At 43.3% G+C, this 25,269-nt stretch overlaps 1 protein-coding gene across 1 annotated transcript in view; it reads left to right on the top strand.

Moving 5' to 3' along the window:
- The window catches only part of NCKAP5 (NCK associated protein 5), a 916,285-nt gene that overhangs the window by 51,806 nt on the left and 839,210 nt on the right, over positions 1-25,269 (top strand). The gene's annotated exons all lie outside the window — the stretch shown is intronic.

Raw genomic sequence — 25,269 nt, 5'->3', positions numbered from 1 at the left:
CATTCTGAGGTCTTCCTTCTCAGTACCTGCTACTTACCAAGGCTGTGTGGTAGGTGATTAATCCAAGCTCCTGATGGACTGGGTGACTGAACAACAAAACCCTCTTAAGGACAGCATTGCAGAAGGCTTTGCATCCATTCAGTATTTCTTAAAGGTCAGGTAGATGAAGCTAAAGTGTTCTTGGCATTAATTTGATCCATTTCCCCCTCCTTGCCACACTACTTGCCACGTTAGCATTGTGGCACTTGTAGGAACATAAAACTTACATCCATATTTTTCTTAGCATTTTTTAGCACCAGTGTATTAACAAGGAGGAGACAAGGACTAATGGGATTTCCCAGAGAGAATGTTTACATTGATCCTAAAAAAGAGCTTAAAACCATAAAATGTGAAATGCCAACTTAATGATTACAGTGTCTTACATTTGTTCATCATTTCACAGTACTGTAAAAAGTACTTCAATAAATATTATTTGGAAGACCAAAAGGATCAATTGATTATGTAATGAAGTACTGCACTTTTAAATGTTCTAGTAAAAAACAATGCTTAGTATATTTGAGACTGAAGATCACGTGGGGGTAAAGAATGACGTGCCTTTTCACCCAGATGCTCTTAGTAGGTTCAAGTTTTTCTTTTTCCTGTGGGAATAAATCAGTTATGCCACTTGTTGCGAGACTAAATCCAGACACTTTATCCAATGCCTACTTCTCTTTTTCTTTACACAATAAGATCTTATTTCCATAGTTAAGCTGGGTGTATCTCCTTGAAGGCTTTTTGGCATTTTTCTGGTTTCGAATTTCCATCGTATCTTCCTAGGAATTCCAAGGTCATCACTGGTGTTGTTGGTGTTCTCAAAAATACGAGAAGCCCATTATATCCTACTAATGCAGCCACACTAAGTAGTGAGCTATCCGTGAAGAAAAATTTTATTCTTTCGATTATGAGCAAAATTAATAACATACATATGTGACCAGGGCAGAATGTTGAAATGCCTCTCCTGATGTCTAAGAATTTGGGCTGACATAACAAAGTTGAGATCTATGGGTGGTAAGTACACCCACATTCTGTAGGGTGCTGCTAAACACTTCCACATAGGATGGACTATAAGTGAACAAATTACTCAAAAACCACCAACCTGCCCAGTCTATAAAGGAGAAGTTTAGAAAACCTGAAAACAAGAATTATTTGAAGGGGGTTTCATAGGCGAGAGGATGGTTTTGCGCCTCTCTTAGAGAGAAGACTGCAGGAGCCTACAGGGAGAGCCTGTTAGTTGCCACCCTCCCATCACCCAGCCTTTTCATCTTTGGTAGAACATTTTAAAGCAAATCTCAGACATCATGTCATTTCATGGGGGGTAAAGAGTCTTGCTGTATTACTGAAGATAAAAGACAGACAACAAAATAACACAAGAAACCTTTTAGAGGGGAGAATTCCTTTTGTCTCTGACTGACAGCCAAGCGAACAAGAGAAAACATGGGAACTCCAGGGAATTGAGGGGCCCATGAACCTGCCATCCTAATAGATATTGCAAAAGGAAGCAATAAAATGAAAGGGTGAATTCTCCCCAAATGACCACCTGCCTGCTCTTGGCTGCATTCTGGGTGCCACCTTGGAGGACTATAGCTGCTGTAATCTTGAGGACAGGGGAAGGGGACAAGAAAAGCTTTCTGTAGCTGGCAGAGGTGGAGGATGCTACAACCCATTTCTCGCAAGTGATCTGATGGATGCATCATGTGTCAACAAAGAACAGAGAAGCACTTCACCTCGTGTTCCTGAATGCAATGCCCCTTTTCAGGCATTTAGACTGTGCTAGTATTTCAAATTTAAATCCAAGGTCACTTCTCTGGGCAGGAGGTCACTCTCACATTTCTAAAAACAGAAAAGAAAAAGTACAAAAGCCCCCAAAAGCCCTGAAAACAAAGACTCTGTATTCTTCCCTTCGTACTGGAGCACCTTGTTAACCCCACGGTCCCCTCCGACCAGTACAGATTGTATTTCCATGGAAATCTTTGTCAGTGAGAAAGAATTGCTCATAAAAGGCAGAAGACTTTTTGATATAATCTTTTTCTTATTTGAAAAATAATACAAGTTTACTGCAGAAAATATAGATAAATAGAATGAAGGAAGATAAAAGAAACCCTGGTTCTATTACTCCAGAACAAGCACTGTAAGCATTTTGTTATATATTCTTTTGGTCTATTTTTAAAAGCTTTGGGAGGGGTGCACTTATTAACTTTTGACCAGTGGAATAATGCCAGACTGTTTGAGGGCCTTCATTTTTCACTTGGAGAAAAGACTATTCACCCTTCTCCTGGATATTGGATGTGCCTGGAATTCTTCAGCATCTCTCTCGCCCCCCATATTTAGCATGGCACACAGAAAGGAAAGGAGGGAGTGCCCCCTCCTTGGGCACTAATTTTTAAGTTCACTGGTACTATGGAGATCAAAGACACCTGGACAGTAATTGTGAGGGGTTCTTAGAATGCTGGACCTTTAGCCGTGACAGTCAATAATTTAGAGTTGAGAAATTATCTCCTCCAGCCTCTCTTTTCCTCACCTCTCCAGTATATTCCTAAGACACACACTCCTACCATACAAATACGTCTCCAGTTCCTCTTAATCTGAACCCAGTTTATTACCTCCTTTCTCTCTTTCATCAACACTCTGGACAATAGGGTACTTGTAGGACTGGTTATTTTACAAGACCTTTGCCTCTTGCAGCCACTGGGCCACAATTTTGCACAGAAATCATGCCATTGTGTTTCTCCTCATGGTGTTAAGGAGGGAAAAGATGATCAAAGAGCAAGAACCCATATTCAGCGTGAGTTCCAGAAGGAAAATCGATGCTACTTATTGACAATGAGGAGGAAGGAGACCCAGGAAAGCAGGAAGGGATGCTGACTTCTCTGAGGATCATTTGCCTCCTATTGGGATTAAGTGGGTTTTTGAAGGTTAAAAAGTACCACAATTCTCCAGAATGAAGCTGACCCAGTAATTTAAATTAAAATTCTTAATGACCTGCTCTGTGTGGGTGGTGCTCTTTTTTTCTACCAATTGCCTTATTTATTATTGCTGTTTGTTATGAGACACTCTTGATACACCCTCTCCATATGTTTGAGCCTTATAATTCTGAAAAAATGTTTCTGAAATTTGTGCTGGATGTTTATTATGAGTCTACAACTTCCTGATTCATCATCTTGGCAAGGCTTGGGGTATAAAACCTAGCTCTGATGGGTCAGCTTGATGGAGGAGGGCAAGCCATCCAATGGAGAGATCTTGGACATGAAGTTAGAAGCCTGGTTGTCTTTGGGGAGGGCAAATCAGGAAGATTGGCCACAGTCTCAACTTTGCTCCCCTCAGGGCCCCTAGACAATAACGGGGGTGGGGAAGGAGAAGAAAGCATCAGAAGAGAGAGTGGTTGCTGTAGTTGGTAGTAAATAAGATCCAAAGCCTTCATATTTGTGACTTGTAGCTACTCATTCCTAGAAGGAAAAGTGGCAGAAATTGCCCTTCATCCATTCAGAGCATATGAGGTGCCATTAAGCTCATGTGGTTGCCTTAATAACAAAACTGTCAGAATTTCAAGATGAATAAAATGTGGTTTATTCATTCAACAAACATTTGTCAAGTGCCTTCTGTGTACTAGCATGGAGATATAGAGATGAGCAGTGAATCGTTTCTTTCCTCAAAGGGCTTCCAATATAGTGCTAAAGTAATAAAAATCCCACAAAGCAGACTGAAATGAGCGCTATGTTAGAAATACACATAAAATGCCATTGCAGGGAGAATAAAATTATACAAGTATGATGCTTGGCACCTAAAAAGTGCTTTATAATCATTGAATGAATGAATGATGGCAGGGACAACATCTTTAAGGGAATGTTGCATCTGGATTGATTGTTGAGGAGGAGGAGGATTTTGCCAGAAGCTGACAAGATGGTTGATGCAAAGACCCAGGTATGAAAATGCAGGAAATGTTCAAAAAGTGCCAATTTGGTGTGGTTGGCCTGGGGACATAGAGAGAGGCAGTAGGAGAAGCACATATTGTGGAGGATCTTGAATATGCTGTGAAGAGTTTGAACTTCACTCTCTAGGTAATGGCAACTAAGAGTCTTTGCAGACAAAAGTTACAGCATCTGACTTGTTTTAAGAAGATAATTCTGAGGGCATTTTGGGAAAAATTGAAAAGGTGAGATAGGCAATATCCACCTACGATACTTGGCATCACCTCTACTATTGGCTGTGAAGACTCCAATGAAACCCTTGAGGTAGTCAGGTTTGGCTTGCTGTTGCCATTTTACCTAGAAGAGAATACACCTGGAGAGTGGATGAGGTTTGGTCAGGTGGTGCACTGAGTAACGCAGAGCCACTGCAGGAAGCCCTGTCTCAGTTTTAGAGCTGGTGCTGCCTGTGCTGTGTCCTTTCCTCGGCAAAAATGGGACTGTGCCATTCCCGGATCTGCTCATTATGAATCTGTCTGCCTATGAGCTATTTGCTCTTAATTCTAAATTACTAATACTTAAGGAGTATCAGGACCCAAAGGCAGAACGTTTTCGATCAAAGGAACAGCGTTACTGTTATTATTATTTTATTTTTATGGATAAAATTTGTTGCCAAGAATTGTCAAACTCATTCTGGACTCTTGTACCCTTTAACTTCATGAAATATGCAGGTGATTCTCCTCTCCTTGGCGGCCAGCCATTTGGACATCTTTGCTGCTGGAATTTACTTGTTAATAAAATTGTCTATAATAAGAGCTATTAATTAATCTTGTGATTAGTCCAATATACTCTTTAAATAACCAATATACAGTTAATATATTGATTCTATTTACTCCTATAAACCCTTCTTCCCGCAAGGTAAATGAAGAATATTTGAAAATTTAAAGAGTGAAGCTGTTTGATTATTAGAAAAGACATGTTGGAGAAACAAGAGGCTATTAATGAGAGTTTCAATAAGAAGGACTATGGAGTTAGATAGCTTTATTTCAGATGAGTTGTTTCAAGTGAATAAAGCCATTTTTTATGAGTGCCATCAAATAGAATAAATAACTTTATCTTGGAAACACATAAAATGTTAAAATCACATTCACGTTATGTATTCATTGAAGCCATAGATTAAAAAAAAACTTTCCCAAATCACTGAAACTTGATGTGAGTGGGAATTTTCTAACAAGATATGAGTCAGTATCAGTAAGTTGTTATAGGATTTCATCAGCATTGAACTATCACGTTAAAAACTGAAGCCCCTGACTATGATACAGTCATTAAAATGAGTCCCAGACTCACCCTCGAAGAAAACACACATGGAGATTTCTTTGTGGCTACTTGGGTGGGATAGAAATGTCAGCAGTGATGGCAGAATTTGAATCATACTTGTCTGAGGTATGTGGTCTTTCTAAGCAAGTTCTTAGAAATTTACCATTTCCTTTAGTAAATCTAAGTTTGAACTATTAAAATTATGGGTGCTTTTTCTTTTCTCTGTCATATTTAAACTTTGGAAACATTAAAAATACCTTCAAGCATTTCCAGATGAATTTGCTAATGTTCAGTTTCTGTTATTCGCAGGAGGGTTTCTTGAAAGAGTGTCTCTTCCTCAGTCCCTTTCAGCTCCCCAGCTCCCACTCTGAATCCAGTGTTGTCTCAGCTTGTTTGATTTGGGCAAATATGTAGATCTAATTGATTCTTGAGTGAGAGTCAACTTTCTCTAATGCAAGGGGGCATGGGTGACTGGTTAGACTTTGTGAGCTGGCTAAATAATAGACTGAGGAGATGCAATTTTATCCCATCCAAATGGACACACTCCACCCAGGTCCAACGGGGGACTCCCAAGTCAGACAGTGGGCTTGGGAAGGAAGTGGTGAGCTCACCTCCATGACTTAGAAGGGATTAACGATTTGATTAGACAATTTCTGCAAAAAGACTACCTGGAAACAGCTTTTGGGCATTTTTTCTCAAGTCAGAATTATTCAAAGTACAAATTTAAAAAGTTGAAAATAATGAGAGTTTTCTATATAGTACAGATACTGACCTAATGAATTTTAAAAGCTATTAACAAGATTGTAGATTTTAGTATATTTCAGGCTCAGTTTTGGAGATGCAAAAAATCCCAAAGGATTGCTGTTGGACTCAGGTCTTTGTCCCTCATTCCCAATCTCTCACAGCTACCCTTATATCATCTGCTATCAGTGGGGCACCATTTAGGAAAGGGGACTTTTGCAGACCAACTTCGGCTCATGGAGCCTCAGAGAAGGCTGCCTGCTGTCTTTTTCTACTTGATTTACCCAGGTCGTTGCTGCTCTGTAAGACATGTGCTAAAGTAGCAAGGAATGAAATTTGAAATATGTTCAAAGAGCTGAGATGCATTTGTAACACTTTGTTCTTTTGGGTTTTCTCAGGGAATAAGATGCCTACATAGGAACAAATCAAATCAACAAAAGCAAAGCTCTGAGCTAGACAAAACCCCAAATGCAAATTATTTATATTAATATACCCTATGCAAAACAAGCTTTTACAAATCAGTGAGCAGAGTGATTTCTTGCAACCATTTCTAAACAAGGCCTTATGACTAATTTAGGGACCATGGTTTCAGGTTATTCCACCAAGTTATCAGATCCATCAATATCCTCCAGCCCTGCTCATTCTCTCTGCACCACCCCCAGCCCCCATGTCTTCAACTCCTCCATGCGTTGCTCAGAAACCCACCCAGGGGGTCAGAGACTGCAGCATCGGTTGTCAGAGTCACTTCAGGATTGAACAAGAGAGCTCAGTGCCCAGACCACACAAATATCCTTACCGCCCCTGCCCGAGGCAAGAATCAAGGAGTTTCACACTTAATTGACCAGGCAGAGGATAAACTCAAATTCACACGGACCAACCAACCAATTTAAAGAGAGCAAGGAGGCCGTTATATGAGATGAGGAGGCAGTGGCTGAGTGAATCGGGCTTAAAAGATCTAGACTCCGGCTTTGGTGAGAACACAGTGCCTGTCTGCTAAGGAGCTTAAGGCACTGGGTAGGGGTTAATCCTGCAAAAGCCCTGGGATAAATCTGTATTAATTAAAAGTGCAAAATATTCTCTACCTGCCTACTTCCAATCTTGAGAAAGAAAATATCTTTCCCAGAAAGACATAGGAAGAGGGAAGAAAATGGTGATGGTTATAAGGTTGGCTTACTTGTTCTCATCACCTTGACATTTAAAACAAAAAGAGAAAGGGCCAGTCCTCCTGCCTCTCTGATCATCCTTTCTCAACTAACTCGGTGGTTTGTATCTTTTGGCTGCTCAATAAACATAGATGCTCCTTCCCCACCATTTTCTCCTGTGTGTGTGTGGTGGGGGGAGGGAGATGGTTCATCTACTTCTGCAGCTTAACCCACCTCCTACCCATTGCTTGCTCTTTATTTTAGCTAATGAACAAAGCCCTTCTGCCTGATACTAGAAATTTTGGAGTCAACCTCAACTCCCACCCCTCCTTTTCCTCCTCTGGCAATCTGCACAATGCCACTCAAACCTGTGTCCTCAGCGTTCTGTCGCTGGTCTAATCTACCCCTGCACATCCTCTGCAAGGCTGGCTAACTTCTCTCCCTTCCTCTAACCTAGGAGGGGCTGGCAAATACAGCCAGCAGCCCAAGTCTGGCCCTAGGCCTATTCTGTAAGAAGCATTTGATTGGAACACAGCCATGCCCATTTCTTTACGTGCTTGTCTATGGCTGCAGAGTTGAGTTGTTGCAAAAGAAATCTCGCAGGCTGCAAAGCCTAAAATAGTCACTATCTGGCCCTTTGCAGAAAAAAATTTGCAGACCCCTGCTCTAAGCTCTTCTCAGAACTGTCCCCACTGCTGCCAGAGACAGCTGTGCTCTTCCTTCCCTCTTGAACAATCCCTGCCTGTCTCTCACCCACAAAATAAAGGACAGATGCCTCAGCCTGGTGTTCAGGCCCTCAGAGTCTGGTACCCACCAGCCTTCACTACCTCAGTTCCTCCAGCATCCCTGTCTACACCCGATCTCCAACATCACCTCACTGCTCATCAGTTCAGAACAGACTGTTCATTCCTCTCCTCTTGGCTGTGCCCAAATCTCCAAGGCTCAGCTCAAATGCCACTTCCTCTGTGATCTCCACACTTGGAAATGCTCTGACCCACATTGTCACACCCTCTCTTCCTTGGAGTCCCACTGGCTTTCTGAAAGCAGTTCCTCTAGTTGTCTACACTGCATAGGTAGTTCTACGATAGCCTCTTCACTGTCTCCCTCTTCCACTCCAGCTGCCTTGTAATGATTTCCATAGAGCAGATATACTGATATTTTAAAAACATTGTTCAGAGGACTTCACCCTCTTGTTCACTGTTCTCAGAGTTAAATCAAACCTGCCCTGGGCTTCCAGGCCTGTGACATGAGCTCTGCCTAACTGCCGCGCTGCCACTGGCCCCTACTGCTGCTCTTTCCTGGCTACGTCACTTTCTTTCTGCCTCCCAACACGCTAAGCTTGTTTCCATCTCAGGACTTCTGTACTTGCAAAAAGTGTTTAAAAAGTCCTTTAAGATAGGGATTTAAAAAACAACCAACCAAAAAAAGCTGTTTCCCACTGTATTTCAAGTGTCCAGAACCATGCCTGGCACATTGTTGGTGACTAATAAATATTTGTTGCATAAATGACTAAGTGGATGAGTCTTCTTGGTCCCCTAAGCTGGCAACAGTAGTTGAATAAACACTTATCTCTAATCATTCATTCAGAGGCCAGCAGGCAAGGCTGGCTGCCTTTTATTTCAAAGGCTTGATTTCATTTTTATCTGCACATCTGCAAACAGTTCACTTTGCCCTCCCATCATCCCATGTCTGGCCATTCAGCCTGTGTGGACCGTGGGTGGGCTCTGTTAGGAGGGTATGGGGGTTTCCCCTAGGTGGCCTGAGGCTGACTGGTGGGAAGGAGAAATGAAATACATCATCCTTAGGGAGAGGAGTTGTGGTGACTGTTGGAAAGGTGGTGGCCAGGTGAGAGGTGATGTGGAAACTCACAGGAGAAAGCGAGTCTGAAGTCAGAGGTTGAAATCAAGAGTGCGGTAGGATGCATATGCAGAACAGGTGTGAGAAAATGGCCTAGAGCGTGCCTGGAGGAAGGGGCGGAAGCCTGCTTTCAATGTGGTGCTGCCAGCCTGTGGGCTGCATGAAAGGAGCCCTGCAGGTGAGTCAGAAAGGGAGCCTGCTGTCCCCATCCAGCCACAGCCTTGGGAGTGCGTGCAGAGCTCCACACATGGGGGCCTGTCTGTCTGACTGCTGCTGTCAGGGGTCCATCTGAGCTCCCTCCACTGCCTCCTAGGAATGGGACCTTTTCTCAGATGGAGAGTGAAAGTGCCACACATCAAGAGGGAGAGGTGCTAACAACACCTCCCGTTAAGGGGATTTATAATGGAACTCCATTTTCCACCAATTTACAGACAACTCCTGGGCTCCCTGCTTGGAACTCGGTCAGCGCTGCTTCAGTGGGCACGTGAGCCTTTCTCAAAGGCGCCCCTACGGCTCATTGTTCAGGGTCTGGCCTTGGAACAAAAAGGGTTTTGTGTGCTTGCTGCAGTGTGTGCCAGGACTAAAAGTGTTTTCTCTTTCCCTAGAGGCCAGCTTTTCTCTCTCTCTCCTTCCCTCCCTCTCTCCTTCTCTCTCATTTTGAGCTCTGGTCTTGCGAAACGAGAAGAGAAATCTTCTATCAGGCAAGTGCTCATGGATTCAAATCCATTTCATCAGAAGATTCAGGCCACTTGGATACGTGCAAGAGAACAACTGATTTCCTGAACTGAATTAAGTTTCTGCATGGTCTGTTATTAAATAATGGCAAAAACCCTGCTTACCCTTTTCCAGTTGGCCTTTTGTGTGCTTGCTCATTGCTGTCTTTTGCGATGAGTTTATTCTCTTGAGAACCATGTTTCCGGACACATCTTCACATGGGTTCCCTAAGAAATTCCCACCTCATTGGGGACATGAATAAGCAGAGTACCATTGTTTAGACTGGATGCTGGGCAAACACGATAAAGTTGAACTTCAGCCAGCCAGGGGAGCTGACAGAAGGCGGCTCCTTCTCCCTACTCTGCAGAAATCTCTTGGTCTTCCCTCACCTCACCCTGGGACGTGTGACTGATTGGCTTTCAAACCGTTGCTAGGCCTGGATAAGCAGATTGGATTCTTCCCAGAAGGCACTGGGAAATCCCCTCTCCCCTCCCCATTTCTGATTTCATGCCCTCTGGCCCAGTGGACAGGCTTTGCTGGCAGACGCATGTGGACATGCTCCTGACTCCCAGTGTCTCACCAGGGTCCCAGATGCTGGGGACAAGAGGGGCCTCACTGTGTTTCCCAGCACCCCATGTTCCCACCACCACCACGGCCTGCCCTTCCCCCGTCTCCTCTCAGTCTCTTCTCCTTTTCAGTCAACACAGTCAAGGCCAAGCCTGCCTTGAGGTCAATGAAGTGTGTCTTATATGCAAGATAATGTTTGCATTATCCAATTATTCCGTATGCCTGGCACTTAGGAAGGGCTCTGTTCAATGCTTCTCTTCTGCCAAAAGTCAGCTGGCATCCTCCTGTTGCCAAGCCAAATTCCCAGATTCAACCTCCTAGACATTCTGTTTGGGCGTTTCACTCTCATTCTCTGCATCAGTGAGGCAAACACCTGGCAGGAGAGCACGCGTGCCCTCCCACCACTCCCGGCAGGCCTCAGTAACTGATGCCCACGCTCCTTCCTGCTGGGGCCTGTGAGGGCTTCCAATTCTCACACAGCCTCTCACACATGCCCCTTTCAACAGCTCCAAGCGCGCACTTGAGAGGAAACATCTGCCATCTGTTGTGGGTTGAATTATGTCCTCCAAAAGGTATGTTGAAGTCCTAACCCAAGGTACTAGTGAATGAGACCTCAATTGTAAATAGGGTCTCTGCAGATGTTATCAAGTTAAGATGAGGTCATACTGGACTAGAATGGCCCTTAGTCTAATGACTGGTGTCCTTATAAAGAGAGGGAGATTTGGAGTCACGCAGACACACAGGGAGAATGCCATATGATGACAGAGACAGAAATTGGAGCAATGCAGCTACATAAACCAAAGAATGCCAAGGATTGCTAGCAAGCAGCAGAAGCTAGGAAGGAGCAAAGGACTCCTCTAGAGCCTTGAGAGTGAGCGTGGCCCTGCTGACTCTTTGACTCTGGACTTTTAGCCTCCAGAACTGTGAGAGAAGAGAGTCTGTTTTGTCTTAAGCCACCTAGTTTGTGGTAACTTGTTACAGTCGCCCTAGGACATTAACACACCATCTTTACTTGCTGCATTTCCACCCTAGTCGGAATTCTTTGAACCTGGTACCATGTGTAGGCCATCCATCTCAGTCATTTGGGAATCCTCACCTCATCCACTTTTGCAGGGCCAGTAGGGATTCAGGGTAAAGGTGACCCCGTTCCCCCCACCCCTGCCACCATGCAGCTTAAAGCAACTGAGTCGTTGTTGTCAGGGAAGAAGTCTCCTTCATTGGACTCACTTCCTGTCTATCATTGGACTGTTGGAGTTATAAGAGCCACAGGGCTAAGGTCAGGCTGAGAAATTTGCAGAAAAGGCAACTAGGCCTGCTTCAAATTTAGCCCTAGAATTAGAGAAGAAGCAAAGGAATATTGTCAGAGATCTGTGGTCCAGCTTGGTTCATCCATTTAGGGCACTGTACAGGATTTTGGAGACAAAGCCTACAGTGGCCAGGAAGAAGATAAAGTTTTCTGGGGGATCTTCAGAGCATGGATGCCCCACGAACTCCAAGTGTGTTATGTGTCGTGTGGCTGGTTGTAGAGGAGGAATTTCCAGCAGAGAAATAACAGTAAATAGCGCTCAGGTGGCGCTAGGTGTCAGGGACCATTCAACATGCTTTGCAATATTAACTCATGCAATCCTCACAGAAATTTGATGAGCAAGGTACTCTTATTATCCCCATTATGGAGGTGAGGAAATAGGCAGAGTGAAGTTCAATAGCTTGCCTGAGGTTAACCAGCATTGTAAATGACAGAGCAGAAATTCCCACTTACTAAGTCTGACTCCAGAGTTTGTTCTCTTAACCACAGCAATACTTAGAACTCTTATATCTCCTGGTTTACCTAGGTGGATTTTCATACTCATGCCAGGGTTTATGTCACTGGGCCCAGACTTTCCTTGCCCACTGGCATCCTGCAGCAACTCCAGAGATGGGAACATTGCCAAATGGAAAACACAGCGAGCACAGGCTGGGATGAAGGATGGATTTTCACCAGACTCAGAAAGAGCCTCGTGGTCTGTCCACTTGGCCGGGTTTAAAGTGAAAGGACTAACATCAACTGTTCATAAGAAACCAGAGAGTGAGGAGGGGGTGGGGCAGGGCTAGTCAAAGATGGTGGCAAGGACAGCAGCAGCCTCCTCTTGCAGGTCAAACTTTAGGGTCCATCAGAATCATCCGGAGGCCTTGTTAAACCACAGACTGCTGGGTCCACCCCCAGCATTTCCAATTCAGTAAGTCTGGGAGTTGGGCCCATGGATCTGCGTTTTCTCAAGTTTCTAGGTGGTGCTGATGCAGTTAGCCTGAATGCTTCACTTTGAGAATCCCTATTTCAGGCTAATTCCCACTCTCTGCTTTGGGGGGTGCTGTGACCGGCTCCTTAGATAATCACCAAGACCATACACCAAGACCTTTGATGTGGTTTTCCCCATGTTTACTATTGGCAACTTGTTTAGGGGAGCACATTTTTCAGGCAGCAATTTTCGTGAAGATGGGCGAACTAAAAAGCTTCACAGTGTTAGCCCATGGAGGTGGTTTGTCACAGGCCTCCGTCTCTCCCACAGCAGAAGAAGAGGGAATCGGCTTATGGTTTGCATGAAGGATGTAGGTTAAATGTCCTTTAGAGAATGAGGAATTCTCACTGGTCTGAGATGGGTTAGTCTAATTGTCTCTTGAGGCAGAGAGACTGACAAGACTCCTCCTTCATGTCCCTCCATTCCTAAAGTCTGTGATGATAATAAGCCGTACTTTGATTTTAAATAACAGTTCGACTTGGTGCCATGGCTTTACTCATTTCTACCTGCTTGCCCCATAAGATCTTCAAAGTGCCTTTATGTCTAAGGGAGAACTTTCTGTTTTCATTCTGCCCCTGAACCCACTTCTCCTGGTTTCTCTCAGTTGATAGTGACATTGTGTTCACTCATTCATTTTGGTAACCTGGAGGTCATCCTTGATTCATCCCTCTACTGTATCCCCCACATCCAATCCTCACAGTTTCTCCAATCGGATTCTCCTCCCGTTTTCCATTCCAAGGCTTGGGATCATGTCTCTGTCATGTCTCATCTGGGCCATCACAATTGCCTCCTGAGTGGTGCCTCTGCCTTCAGTGCTGTAATGTCACTTTCATCCTCATCACTGCTCCAAGAATGGTCCATCTAAACAGGAGCTGGCAAACCGAGGTCCCAGCCAAATCCAGACCACCATCTATTTTTGTATAGCCTATGAGCTAAGAGTAGTTTGTGCATTTTTGTGTGTGTGTGTGAGGAAGATTCGCCCTGAGCTAACATCTGTGCCAATCTTCCTCTACTTTGTATGTGGGACACCTCCACAGCATGGCTGACGAGTGGAGTAGGTCTGCACCTGGGATCTGAACCTACAAAACTGGGCTGCCAAAGCATAGTGCATGGAACTTTAACCACTCGGCCACAGGGCTAGGCCCTGTACATTTTTTCATGATTAAAAAAAATTAAAAGAAGAACAATATTTTGTGATCTGTGAAAATTATATGCAACTCAAATTTCAGCATCCATCGGTAAAGATTTTCAGGAACACAGTCATGCTCATTTGTTTACAGACTGTCTGTGGCTGCTTTCATTGCTACTCCCACAGAGCTGCATAGTTGCAACAGAGACTGTGTGGCCACAAAGCCTAAAATATTTACTACCTAGCCTTTACAGAAAAGATTTGGTGGCCGCTGATCTACGAAGAAAATCTGACCAAGTCACTCTTCTGCTTGAAACCCTTCTGGGGCACTCCAGAGGCCTCAGGGTAAAGCTCAGCCTCCTTAACATGGCCCATCCAGACCTTGGCAATCCATTCCTTTCCTACCCCTTCCGCCTCACCTCCTTTGGTTCCCTGCTTTGCCGACTTAAATGCCGCCAAGGGCCAGGCTGGCAGTGTTTAAAAAAAAACAAACAAGCAGTGCGTAAGGCTAGGATAATGGAGTGGTGCTGGGGCCCTTGGTGAACTGGAGCATGCATGCCCCACTAAAAACATTCAGTAACATAAAACAAAGCAATACAAAACAAAAGCAATGTCAACCACAGGGCATCAGTGTGAGCCATGCTGCTCCTTGCCTCTTTGCTTCTGACCTTGCTGCTCCTCAGCTGGGAGAGCCCTTCTTTCCAATTTCATCTGTTTGCCTCCTGCTCTTCCCCCAGGAGTCATCTCTTGTCATGTTGTGTGGAAAGTTGTGTTAGGTGTCTCCCTGGGCATCTGCAATTATGTCTATCACAGCATGAATTCCATTGTCCACGGTTTCTGCCGTAAGACCCTTGGCTCCTTGAGGGCAAGGTATTGTCTCATTCAACTTTTTGCTCAGCGTGTGTTTGTAGAGTGAATGAGTGAATGTATAAGCGAGGAAATGAATAAACTCATCAACTCAGCAGTATCCTATGATCCCCTCATAGTGATGCAACATAGTGATGTGTCTTAAAATAATTACTCTTTTTTCCACTGCTTTTAAACTTTATCAAAATTTCTTAAGAATTAGTCTATCTTGGGGCTAGCCCCGTGGCCGAGTGGTTAAGTTCACGCACTCCACTGCAGGCAGCCCAGTGTTTTGTTGGTTCGAGTCCTGGGCGCGGACATGGCACTGCTCATCAAACCACGTTGAGGTGGCGTCCCACATGCCACAAATAGAAGGGCCCACAACAAAGAATATACAACTATGTACCAGGGGGGCTTTGGGGAGAAAAAGGAAAAAAATAAAATCTTAAAAAAAAAAAAAGAATTAGTCTCTCTTGTTCTCTCTTTATAACACCCTCTGAGAAAAGACAAGTGGGAAGAATTATTTCCATCTTGTAGGTGAGAAATCAGGGGCAGCAAAGTATGGTTTGGTGACTCAGGGGAATCAGATAGCTAGAAATTCATTCCTTTTACACAGGACCACATGACTCTTTCAGTTCAATTTCATGTCAACAAAAATTTATTGAGTACCTACTTAATGTCAGGCACTATTCTAGGCTCTGAAGATCCAAAAATGAACAAATTCTGGTCTTAGACTTCAGGAGGTCACAGTTGTACCCGAGAAACAAGCTTGTCCATCCTCTTACGGCAGCAGGCCAGGGATCCCAGAGAGGAGAGATAAGAGAGGGTTTGGCCAGGAAGAGAGAGACAGAACTTTTCTCACTTAGGTGTGACATCTCTCCCCAGCCTCCAGAAGTCTAGAGGCAGATGCTCCTTGTGATGGAGACACTAACCAAACATCTAGCCATCCAGCCTTCCTGCTTGAGAGTACCATGGCAGCAGTGACAATGCCTCTTGAGTTCATTGCTCTTAAAGAGGACCTGCCCAGTGTTTATGGACACTCTTCGCACATTCACAGGGGCAGGTCGCTCAAGAGTTTGCCTAAGACAGCGCTGAAGGCTCCTCTGGGGGACCTGGCACCATGCCGCACCCTCTAAGCATGATATGTCATTTCATCTCACATCATCCCTGTGAGGGAAGTCCTATCGCTATCTCAGTTTCACAGAAGACGAAACTGAGCCTGGGAGAGATGAAGTAACTTGGGCAAGATTGCAGAGCTTGTAAGAGGCAGGCTGTCGTCCCACAACACCCAAATGTTGGTCTGTGTCCTGGTTTTTCTCCAGCCTCTGGCCAGAGGAGAATAATAAAAATAATGTGGGGAGTTTTTAAAATAAAGTTTTTAGTATTCGCTTTAAAGAATTGAAGTCCATTTTAAGATTTTTGAAATTTTTTTGGCATTAAAATATTCTTTTGTGTGTGTGTGCAGTAATGATAATAAAAGATTCCATTGGTCCCAAGGTGTATGCTATTACTTTTTGAAAATTTTGTTGTGAAATTCCAAAGTCCAGGACCCCCTCATCTACATTATACAGCTGATTAGGGTACCTTCTTCCTTTCTCTTTTGCAAAGATGGCCAAGAGAATTATACACACATTTGTGTACATACATATACACAGATTTATTTATGTACACATGTCTATGGAGTAATGTGCAACAATAAATATAAATACATTTTAAAGAAGCAGTTCTGGGCTCCCCTTGTGGATTCTGCTTCAGCTTTGTTGAGAGATAATCTACTGAAAATCATGGTAGTAATAACTGTTTATCTTGTAACTACTGTGAACTACTGGATCTTCCTCAAGAAAGACAATCCAGGGCCTGACTGCCCACGGTTCACAGATGCCGTTGGAACTGGTTTTAGCAGGACCGACTCAGGTGCTTTCTGCGTCAAAAATACTGTATATTTTGTCTCCTGGGGCCTAGACTGAGGTTGAGAACAACCTTAACCTAAATGAATCCCCATTCAGTCCCTAATGAAGCCGATTATGCTCATAAAACTACAATTTAAAATCTCTAAATGTTTGCATTTCAGACAAAATAGAAAAATAAAAACCATTTTTCATCAAAACCTGACCACGAATCTTCTGCTCATTTCAAACAGTTTCCCTTTTATAAAAGGTCATAGGAGGCAGAGTGTTTTATGAAGAAAAATCAAAGACGCCTTTTATAAAAGTAAACAGATGTTAATTTATACCGTCCTGTATTTGTGTCTACATGACACAGATCAATGACTGAGACCAAAAAATTCAGTGAGCAGTTAAGTCTTTGTGATATCAAATTGTCCTTGATATCCTAGTGAATAGTTCCCAGCAGCATGAGAATGCAGACAAGTCTTAGGTACAGGTGAAGTTGAGAAATTGTCTTCCAGTTCCTTGCTAGCAGTTCAAGCGTTTGATAGGGGAATGGAGAAGGGTCCAAGTTTGTGACAACGAGGAAGGGATTCAGAAAGGAGAGAGATGAGTGCAAAGGCCTTCCGCCTCGTCTGTCACCAGGTGCTGAATAAAGAAAGAAATACCTACACACACAAATACTTTTCATTTTGCCAAAGGGTGGCCTGGAAATCTCATTCTCTGACTAGGGCAATATAGTTTGTTGGCAAGAGAGCCCGGTGTGTAGAAAACAAGAGCTTAGGGTTGAAACCATCTAGACATTCATCAGCAAGGAAAGGGTTAAATAAATGGGGGTGCATTGGTTCAAGGGAATTCTAGGTAGATGGTATAGACTGATACGAAAATTGTACATTTTCGTATCAGTCTATATGTTTTATAGCCAAATGGAAATGTTTTATAGCCATATAAGTGTGTGTATAAAATAATCCTGTTTTATTTTCAAAAAGGATAAACATATATTTGTGTGCAAATGATTGACCCTTTTGGAAGGACATACAAGACATAGTGAGCAGTGAGGACAGATTCATCCTAGAAATGAACAATTTTGTTTTGACTTTTTGTGTTATACTCTTCTGTACAGTTTGAAAAAAATTCCCATAAGGGTGTGTTACTTTTATGATAAAAATTAGGAAAAAAAATTAAAGACCTAAGCTTGAGTTTCACTTCTGAGACTCCTTCTGTGACACTGAATTTTCTGAGCTTCCATTCATTTTTCAGGGTTGATAAGAGCATCAAAAGGTTGGTACATATACAAGTTCTCTGAAAATTCTAAAGTGGGGTTTTTTGGCCTCTCCTTTTTTTTTATTAGTGTAGCCCAGGAGCCCTCCACTTGAATGTGATGGAGCCAGGTGCCAACAGTGACAGTTGTAGCTAAAATTTCCTCCAGGCTGTCACAGAGGGCCAGGATTTTCAGAGGATCCTGTCCCTCTTGCCTCTGACAACTGCCTGGACCTCGTACTGCTCTCCCCCTCCTTCCTGGAAACACGTGGGTCTGTGTTCCCAATGCAGTGGGAGATGCCTAAATTATCTGGAAAGAGTAGGAGACAGCAGTGGCTCCCCTGGCAGCAGAATGGGGCAGCTGTTTTCTGAGACACGTGACTTTGTGAAACCCCAGTTGGCAAACACATCGCTTCATCCGGAAGGGAAACCCAGCAATGCAAACGCTTTATGAGGACCCAACTTAGCTCACACTGTTTATTTGGGCTCTTAGTTTAGTGTTGATCACTAGGATCTAAATAATGATTCATTGCCCCACCTGACATGCAGCCCTACTTTATCCTCCCAGGGGGGTAGGAAGTTCCCGCCAAGTGGGGCTTGGCTTTATTACAGTTTCTCTGCAATAGGGGCCCCAGCACAGGAGTGACACAGATTCAGAGAGGGAAAGAGAGACACACACAGACTCACTTACATTCTCACACATACACACACTCACACCCACTCACTCTCATATGTATGCACTCACACACCACTCACAACACACACGACCCCCCACACTCACTCACTCACACTCACACATACCCACACACACACACATATACACTCACACATTTACAACACACACAAACTCCCCACGCCACTCACATGCTCATAAGCACACTCACACATACTCACATGTAAACCACTCTCACACACACCATACACACTCACATACACTCTCGCCTACTCATACACGTATACCACTCACACACACACAATACATGCTACTCACTCACACTCACAATATATGTACACACTCACTCTCACATACTCACCATAGCATATACGTTGTGAACAAACTCTCAGAAATATGAGAGGGCATCAAGAAAACTGCTTATTAAAACAGAAGAGTCTTCCGCTTCGGTGAGTCACGGGGCTTGGCAAAAGGAGTGATTTTCCTCAGGATATCTACAACGACGGGCAGCTGTGAACAACAGGCATGCCTTAGGCAAGGGTATTTAAAGACACATGACAATTCACTGCAGTGAGAATTCACCAGTTACTCCTCCTTTGGGATTGTTACTATCCTTACGTTGGGCTTTGTGGTTTACCTTGCATGTTAGGGTCACCTTTTGGTCCTCCACACCTGCAGCTAACCACACCACTTTTCACTGAACACGTTGAAAGGAGGATGCTCGGGATAGAGAAGCAGGAAAACTGCACAGTTAACCATGTCTGGCCAAGCTACCACTCCTTGGGAGAACATGCTGGAGTTTGGGGAGGTGAGGCGGGCCAGGGTTGAGGGGACAGTCAACAAGGGAGGGAGGCAGGAAAGGATCTACACTGTGACTCCTGTGGGGATGGACTTCAGCCCCAGCCAACGGGTGGTCTTCATGGTCCATAGCCTCTTGGACGAGTTCCTTTTAGGCAGCAGGGAGAGACTCGATGAAATTTCTTTTACCTGCGGAAATAACATCAGTTTGGGTTTCCCGTACGTTAGTGAGTCTCTTCTTTTCCTTTGAGGCTTCATGTTTTTTGCATCTTCTTTGCTCTTTGAGGCTGTCAATGCCTTGCACCAGTAGGCAGTCAATAACTATTTATTGAATGAAGGAATGGCAACCTTCCTGATGCAGTGGTCCAGATATTTCTGTACAGTTCCCTACATACATATAAAGGGGCTTTGGCCATCTGGTGGGCATGAGGAAGATTATAATGTGCTTGAACATTACCTCACTGTCTGAATATCTTTTCTTCTTTATTTATGTGTGCCTCCTTGGTGATCTCATTCAGCCTTGTGGCTTTAAATACGAGTTATATACTGACAACTTCCAAATCTATGTCTCCATCCTGGATCTCTCTCCTGAATCCCAGGCACATATATTCAGTGGCCTTCTGGACATCTCCAATTAGATGCTTAATAGGCATCCAACCTTGACATATTCAGAACGACTTCTGATTTCCCCTTGAAACCTGCTTCTCTTGCTGCTTCCCTCTCTCAGGAAAAGCAACTCCTTCTTTCTGGTTTCTTAGGTAAAACTCTTGGATTTATTCTTGCCATTTTGATTTCTTTTATATTCATATTTACCTCATCAGTGTGTCAGATCTACATTTAACGTAAATCCCAAATCTGAGCACATCCTAATGCCTCCACTCCTACCTTTCTGGCCAGAGCCACCTATCATGTCACTCCTGGATTACAAAAAATGTCCCAGCTAGTGTCCTCCCTGACTTGTCTGGAGTCCTTCTTTCCCCAGAAGCCCTGGAGTTCCTTTGGAAATGTAAGCACAATGTTAGCCTTCTGCTCCAAAACCGCTAGTGGGTCCACATCTTGCTTCAAGTCCAAGCCAGGGTCCTTGCCTTGTCCACAGTGGCTACATGATCTCTCCCTCCACCACCCCCAACTCGTTTTCCACCCACTCTTCACCTCGTTCCCTCCCTGCCAGTCACGCGAACTTCTTGACATTCTTCCCCAATACCAAGCCGATTCTCATCTCAGCGCCTTGGCCCCAGTGATCCCTTTGCTGGGAACATTTGTCACTAAATATTCTCACTGTGTGTGTCTGTACTTCTTACAAGTCTACTTCAATGCCCCCATATGAGAGAGACATTTTCTGACCAACCATGCCACCTTCATCCCTGTCACTCCTACTTATTCTCCATAGCACATATCAGGACTTTACGTGTTATGCATATATTTGTTGTGTATTTATTGCCTAACTTCTCCTTCTAGAATGTAAGCTCCATGAGAGTAGGGACTTCATGGATTTTATTCCCTTTATACCCCTAATACCTAGAACAATGCCTGGCTCTCAGTAGGCTCTCAATAAATTTTTGATGAATGGAGGAAGGAAGGAAAGAAGGAAGAGAGGCAGGGAAGGAGGGAGAAAAGAGAAATGAATTGTGAGTTCCATCAGGTCAGAACCCGAGCACATCAGGCTATGGGGCTTTCCTTTAGAGCAGTATTTCTTAAACTTTTTTGATCATGGACATTCAGTAAGAAATACATTGTACATTATGACACGGTTGACAATATATATAAATATTGATATAGATATATTTACTACATGGTATGCACTCTATTTACCATTCTTTTTCATTTTATTTTAACATTTTCTTTTCATTAACAAAATGCTGGTCTGGACTCATTAAACTGATTTAACCACCAATGGGTTGTGAACTGTGGTTTGAAAAACACCATATTAGAGGGACTGGAAAGTCTTGATGGGGGACGAAGATTAAAATGCAAGTGAAGTGATCAGTCATGTATGCAACTCTGTGATTTAGTTAAATCAGACTGCTTTCTTTGTAGAAATGTGCCCTATTGGTTAGAGTCGGGGAAGAAAAGACAATTTTCTAGCATGGGTGCTTTGAGGAGAGAAAGACATGGTTTGGGTGCAGATGGCAAGGGGTTTTAAAATTTAGATGACATTGAGGGTGGTTGTGGGAGGGGGAGATGCCTGGAAAACTTCAACCTCACAGTGCAGGGAAGTCGGTTAGCGCCAACTCTACATTCTACCTTGTCCACGTTTCAGACTGGGACAAACCCAGTTTCAAACCCTTTTTAGCTCTTCTCTGCCACTTTGGGGACTTTTCCCATCCTTTTCTTCAGGTGGAGACTGTATCTGAAATTTTTTATTTTAATTATTTGGCTGAGGAAGATTCACCATGAGCTAACATCCATTGCCAATCTTCCTCTTTTTTGCTTGAGGAAGACTAGCCCTGAACTAACATCTGTGCCCGTCTTCCTCTATTTTGTATGTGAGATGCTGTCTAGCATGGCTGATCTGAACCCAGAAACCCGGGCTGCTGAAGCAGGACATGCGAACTTAACCACTATACCACGGGGCCGGCCCTGTGTGTACGAAATTTAACCACTCTTCTGCCATTTACATCAATGCCTTTCCCAGGAAGATGTAATTACTTCTAGATTTTTCCATTTCAATGTTCTCTGCCAAACTGAGAGATGACTGAGTATGTTGTGCCCTGGTTATCTTCTCAGAAGCAGACACGAAGCATTTCAGTTGGTCTCACGGTGAGAATTATCTGACACTGAGTCTTTATTACGTGCCAGGCATTGTTCCAAGTAATTTGCAGCAAGTCTATGAGATAGCGGTACCATTAGTCTCTATATTTTACAGATCTGAGTACAATTAAGTAAGTTACCCAAGGTTACCTGGCTAGTAAATGGTGAACTGGGATTCAAACCCAGGCAACCTGGTTCCTGAGTTCTTGTTCTTACCTGCTATTTGTTCTTGAAAAATATGATGACTGACGTTGTAATGAAATTGCTGCCAGCCTATTGCTTCCTGAAGGGAAGAGGGGAGAGCTTCAAGGGTATTGATGGTAGCCTGCTAGATTAGGGCCAGGGCACACCCCTAGTATGTGTCTCTTTACCCTACTTTCCCTGAATTCAAGTTTTGATAGAAGTACAATTAGTCAAGGCTAAAAGATTGATTGTGTGATTCAGAGATTGTGAACTGGCTACAGAACTCTTTCATTTGGCCCACTAAGTATGTCAAAAACCATAGATCTTAATGCCTTTTGCTGGCAAGGTACTTCCTAGTTCATCACAGTCCCCACCCTTCCTGTTGACCCCTACTCTGTTCTTCACTTATGTTACCTGCCTAGTGCTTGAAGGCTATTTGTGTGTGCGCATGTGTGTGTGTGAGATATTGCTGTCTTAAAATGGGATTAAGTGTCAACTGACTTGACCCCAGATCTCAACTCAATGTAGCCACTATCTGCTCACACCACCATGCTGAGGATTACGAGAAGGCAAATTGGGCATGGGCTAGCTAGCATTCTTCTTATAGAGCATCCCATTTAAGTGAAAGTGTCTGGTTCTCATTTGTTGGAGGAGAATCCATTGGGAGCACCTGCCCCAGAAGAATAATCTGGTACCCCCTTTCCTGAAGTTGACACAATAATATGTGATTCAATAATAAGTGAGGGTGACTATTGAGGGAGGGAGCCAAGGCTATGGTAAATCACCTACGTAAAGCGTCAGGTCTTAAGGGTGGATGAGGGCAAGGAGATAAGCCCCCAGGTCAAGTACAGAGGGCTTCAGGAACAGGTCAGGAATTGGAAACAGAAGGAAAGGAAGTGATTGAGCGTTCCAGTATGAGTATTATTGGCCTGCCACTCATGTGGCACTTGTGTTGGCAGCTTGCTGGACAGTCCTGAGGCACAGGCATTTAGATACCTAAAAAATGTTTGGCTTCAATTGGTCATTAATACTTAAGTACTTAATGAGGCCCTACTAAGGGTTTGAGATCATTGTAGCTGTATGAACTTTTACTATTGAAAACCTCAGCTCTTAATCACCTCTGTGCTAAAGATGTTGAGGAGAAAATGCCAGATTTGCCCATTCTCTCTAATATCTGCTCATACTTAATCCCAGGCTCTTCTGAGGGCCAAACATGCTTGTTCTTACTTTTTCTTTTTTAATGATCGGCACCACGCCAAGATATTATTTATGCCAAAACACATAAATTTGATGCCAGAATAAGAGATGGAGGGAGCTGGAGAAATCTTTTGCTATAGAAATGTTTCAGAATGGGGAAATTAAGAACACAAAGTTTGTAGTCCAATAGATGGTTTGAATTCTGGATTTGATACTTTCTACCTGTGTGTTCAGGGTAGATGCTTAAACTCTCTGAGTCTCCATTTTCTCATATGAAAATAAGGTGAATAGTACTTATAATACACAGAGTGGTTGTGATAAAAACTCTTAAATGAAATGACATCTATAAAATGGTTGGTACATGCCTAATATATATTATGCATTCGACAATTGCAATTTTTATTATAAGCTTCTTGAAATACTTGGAAGAAATCTAGATGGAGGTGGTCTATGATCTACGGCAAAATATATTTTGTATATTCCTCGCAATAGAACAGTAGACAAGAAGCAAGAAGACCTGGCTTGCATTCCCACCTCAAGCATGATGTGTCAAACTAGTTAAGGTATCAGAACCAGTGGAAAATAGAGTATGCAAAGCATTGGCTTTGATTCAGACAAGCAAGACCTTGATTTCTATTTATTAATCAACTTTGGACAATCTGGCTGGTGTCTATGAACCTCCGTTCCCTCATTTGTAAAATAAGGATATTTTCCCCCAAGTTTGGTGTAATAAAACACTATAATCATTCCTAATGTATCAGTGGTTTCTATTTAGTCAGTTTCAATGCATATCTCTGTGTGTTCACATGAGCATATGTATTGCAAGTGTATTGTGTTAACTCACAATTTTTTAATGGGATTTACTGTTTATAACATTTTGTATCCTGCTGTTTTTGCTTAACTTTGTTTTGTGACTATTGAACAACTTGTTCTCAAAAATCTGCTTATAAATTGCTGCATTATAGTTCATTATAAGTGCACAAACTCAACCACTATACCACAGGGCTGGCATTTTTTTTTCATTTTTCACAAATACTATTGTAGAGAAATTTCTTATATATTAATCATTTTTACCATCCCTGGACAATTTCCTTCTGATCAATTCCAAGAAGTATAATTGCTAAGTCAAATGATATGCCAAATTGCTTCCCAGAAAGCTTGTAACAGTTTACAACTCCTGTTATCATTGCGTGAGGAAGCCTCCTTTCACCATGACCCCATCAACAGTGGGTATCATCCTAAGTTCTATTCTGCAAGATGATTTTGTCTGTAAAACTTTTTTATTAGCCATCTGAAGACATTTTGAACCAATAACAGTATATCCCTATCCCAACCTCTTACCTGGTTGAGGCTGAGTGAGGCTTGGAGAGGTGTCTTAGGATTTCAGATTTCAGACCACATCAACTAGACCAAGAGACTGGCAATATGCCAGTCACTGTAGCAAAGGGTGAACCCAGAGCCATTTTTATGTTGTCTTAATTGAAAGACCATTGGCAACCTAGATTTCCACCATCTGTAAAATGGGGACATTTATGCCTGTCTGTGGGGGGGACTTTGAGTAGAATTGAACAGTGAGTTGCCACCTCTGGGTGTCTGCAGAGCTGTAGATGCTACAGCAAATCACCAGCTAATTACTACTGTCTGTATGGGGGGTGGTGATTGTGTGGGAGCAGACAATTAGACAGCTGGCAGTAGCACCTTTTTGGAGAGAGCAGTAGCAGCATGAATTAGATCGAGCTGAGCTGGGAGTGGATCATGATGGAAGGATTCTCCAGAGCAACCCTCATGCTCCCTCCATTAGATCATATCAAGCCCCAGCTGTCCCCAGAATGGCAGTCCTCAAACTTTTCTTGTATTAGAATCACCTGGGGGGCTTGTTGAACCATTGTTGGGTCCCACCCGTAGAGTTTCTGATTCAGTATGTGGAGTTGGGGCTGAGAATTTGCATTTCTAACAGGCTCCCAGATGACATTGATGCTGTGGCCCAAGGA

Source organism: Equus asinus, chromosome 4, assembly GCF_041296235.1.
Source record: "Equus asinus isolate D_3611 breed Donkey chromosome 4, EquAss-T2T_v2, whole genome shotgun sequence".
Classification (NCBI taxonomy): Eukaryota; Metazoa; Chordata; class Mammalia; order Perissodactyla; family Equidae; genus Equus; species Equus asinus.
The sequence above is the reverse complement of the archived record's forward strand: the minus strand, read 5'-3'. Positions and strand labels throughout refer to the sequence as shown.